We start from the raw sequence: 3,386 nt of genomic DNA, 5'->3' as shown, positions 1-3,386 counted from the left end.
AGTTAAGTTTCATTGGTAAAATAGTGTTGTCGTATAAGTTATTCATCTACAAACAAAAAACAAACGAGGAAAAATTCAATAATTATGTTTAATAAATTTAAAGTACCATAAGCAATTTTAAAACTGGTAACTTTAAAGCATTCATTCAATGTAATTGATCCCTATTGAATAGAATGATTCCAAGATCCTTTATTTGTGCAATAATCGACCGGACTGAGGCCCTACCACTACTACAAAAGGAGCCTTTTTTCGACGCTATTAACTCGACGCTTAAGCTGGGGTGTCAACAACAAATTAATGGTTCCGCGTATCCACGACGCTTTTTAATGTCTGAAGTATTTCTAGACATGTTTTAGCGTCGAGAAAACAAACATGTGCCCCGCAAGTGTACTCAATTAGGTGAACCCACTCGAAACCACTTAAAATCACAAAACTCCCAACTCGTCATATTCTTAACCCTAACTAATCTGTATATTTTTTTCTTCATTCGATCGAAATCTGCTCAGCGATTCATGGAGTTATGGCCTAGATTTTGAATTCAGATCTTCTTCCTCCTTGCGCTTCTCAAATACTATCACACCAATTTAAATATCTTGCCGAAAATTACTTTCTTTCTCTCAGATCTGATTGTTTGCATTGAAAATTGATATGCGACAGCTATTGCTCTTAATCTCTTCACAGGTTACATTCCTACATCACTCTTTGTTGATTTTAATTCTTTATAGCAATTCTTTCATTTTTTTGTGTGAGTTTAATTGATACTTGCAAGTTGCAATTTCCCAATTTCACTGATTTCAAAACCCTAGGTTATAGATCTCGTTGAATTAATGTTTCTTCTATTAAAACTCTTAAATTCTAATTTTTTTTTTATAAATTTGTAGATTGCAAAGTTTAGATCTTTTATATTACGGTATGAAAAATTCAACATTGAATTTTTTTGTTTATTAGAGTAAAAAATAATAAAGTTAAAAAAAATCAGTTTTAGTACTTTATCTTGGTAAACAAGGTCCGTGGATTTCAAATCGTGAATCTTGCAGATTCTGCAATGTGAGGCATCAACATAAGCCTAAGCAACAATGTCGATCAACAAAGGAATCTTCAGGTACACTTGATTTTTTTTTTTTTTTTAATTAGGGCCACGAGAAGCAAATTAATAGTTGAATAAGTATTTATTGGTGAAATATGTTATGAACTTTAACGTTGAAATCATTGTTTATTGACTAAGTGCATCATAATGAATGGATAGTGGGAGCCTACTGTTGGTTTTTACTTTTTATCTCAAGCCGGATATCTAGTCATTTTTGAATTTAATGTGAATAATCATTTTTCAAATTACACTTATTTGTTGAGAATTCAATCAAATTCACCAGTATTTCATGGTCTAAGGTAAATTTCTTCATATTCCTATCTCTCTGCCAGCTATGTTTTGTATGTGGTGAGGTCCATGTTTCAATATTTTATAAATAAGAGAGAAATCATTTTATTATAGAAACGAGTTAGCAAAAATTCAATTTTGATTAATATTTAAACTCTTCAACTGAATTGGAAGATATGTTACTCTAGTTGTATGCTGAAACAATTTTGGTGTGGGCCTTGAGGCCTTAGAGTGCCTATTGATATGGAATATCATGAATATTGTTCTATGTTGTGACTATTTTGGTTCTGTATTATGATTGACTGGATAATTGAGAAGGATAGATGTATGTCTCGGGCCTCTCGGCACATTTGTGAATTAGGTGATAATAATTATTGTTTTGTATGAAAAGTTTGGTCTTATAGTTTGAGTATTTTATTTCTGCTGCTGCCTGGACTCTGCTCTGACATCTATGTAAGACGGGTTTAAGTGCAACGTGTTCCCTCTATGGTTGCTTTGAAGCTATAATATCATATTTTAAATACCGTTTTCTACTAATCAACTATGGTTTTCTGTCTTTTGTTTTTCCAGGTTTATCTTAAACTTTGTTAATTCTTGTTGCAGGCTTGTCATCTTTAGACTTGAAAGCGTAAAAGGTATTTGTTTTATCCTTCTATATTTGTTCCTTTTAGAAAAACTAACATCAATACTTTGGGTTTCAAATCATACCATTTTATATTGCCCTTAAAAGTTACTGAATTCTAGTAGTATTGGTGTAAAAAACTAGCTACACATTCTTTAGTAGCTGTAAAAACATTTGTTAGACTATTATTGTTAGTTAAATGACTTTTATTTTTTAAAATTTTGTAGCACTCAAGCTCATTTGTCTGCATAATCAACATGGTGCAGCCTCTTAAATTTTTTCTTCAAACCTTCTGTTTTTCCCATTTTAAGATATGCCTTCCCAGTTGATCCCCTTGCCTTTACTAGGCTTTTAGGTTGGTCCTGCTACCTTGTTGTTTGATTTTTATACGGAAATGTGACGTTGAGCATCATCTTTATTAGCGAATTTTGTTTCTGCATAGTTAATGGTTGTTTTTCCTCTTTGGATTGCATGTCTGAGCATTTTGTCACAATCTGAACTTTGTTTTACTCCCCCTGCAAGCAGATGAAGAAACCATAATTGTGGCTTTTAACTAGACCTGTAATGAGGATAGCCAAGAAGAAATAAGGTACTTCACCATCCTCTCTCTTATTCTATGAGGGCTCTGCATATTCATCTAATATTAATATTCATTGCAGAAATCAAACTTGAGAATTTTGATAATATTGGCAACTGATGTCTTGTCTTCTGAGTGTATGGATGCCTTTATACTTTTGGTAAGTTCTTTACTCCATAATTTGTTATGAAAGCTGGTTGTGATTTTGGTTTTCTTAAATTATTAGGTGGAAAATACTTTTCAGAGATGGTATGTATTCTTTGTGTTTTTTGGCAGATGGCTCCCTAGTGTTAGTAATTTTGATCTATTATTGTATTTAGATTCGCTTGTTGATGTATTTATCAATGCATATTGTGAAATGTGTTGTAGGGTCAAAAGAATATGTGACATCCATGTATGAATACTAAGAAACGGTGGAAAAGGGCTGACATCTTACACTGCAATATTTCAAGGATGGACTCATGGAAGAAAGATTTCAATTAGTGATTCGGAATTTGTTCCACTACAACTAGTCACGAATTAATTATAAGTTGGAATTATATTTGTTGTAATAGAAAACTCATTACTACGAAATATGAGTTATTGTACATGTTTCGGGGTTTTCTGATGTCCTGCGGGAGAGTTACAATTCCGAGACTGGAGCCGGACGCCTGTACATGCAAAACAACGGAGACTCCTGGTGGTGGGAGCTCCGGCTCCAACGGTCAAGTTAGTACTTGATTAAGGAGTAATTAATGCGGAAATTAAAGTGATTGGGTCTCTCTAGGTGAGAGTGTTTAATGTGAGTTTTTAGCGTAATCCTCTCTTAACGA

At 33.1% G+C, this 3,386-nt stretch overlaps 1 long non-coding RNA gene across 1 annotated transcript; it reads left to right on the top strand.

Moving 5' to 3' along the window:
• Positions 1-321: 321 nt before the first annotated feature.
• Positions 322-3,163, top strand: LOC110691185. The gene is made up of 6 exons (XR_002505243.1): positions 322-681; positions 1,038-1,102; positions 1,946-2,010; positions 2,523-2,586; positions 2,657-2,734; positions 2,944-3,163. It is a non-coding gene; the product is annotated as an uncharacterized LOC110691185 (long non-coding RNA).
• The last annotated feature ends 223 nt before the right edge of the window (positions 3,164-3,386 follow it).

The sequence above is a fragment of the Chenopodium quinoa genome, unplaced genomic scaffold, assembly GCF_001683475.1.
Source record: "Chenopodium quinoa cultivar QQ74 unplaced genomic scaffold, ASM168347v1, whole genome shotgun sequence".
Taxonomy (NCBI): Eukaryota; Viridiplantae; Streptophyta; class Magnoliopsida; order Caryophyllales; family Amaranthaceae; genus Chenopodium; species Chenopodium quinoa.
The sequence above is the reverse complement of the archived record's forward strand: the minus strand, read 5'-3'. Positions and strand labels throughout refer to the sequence as shown.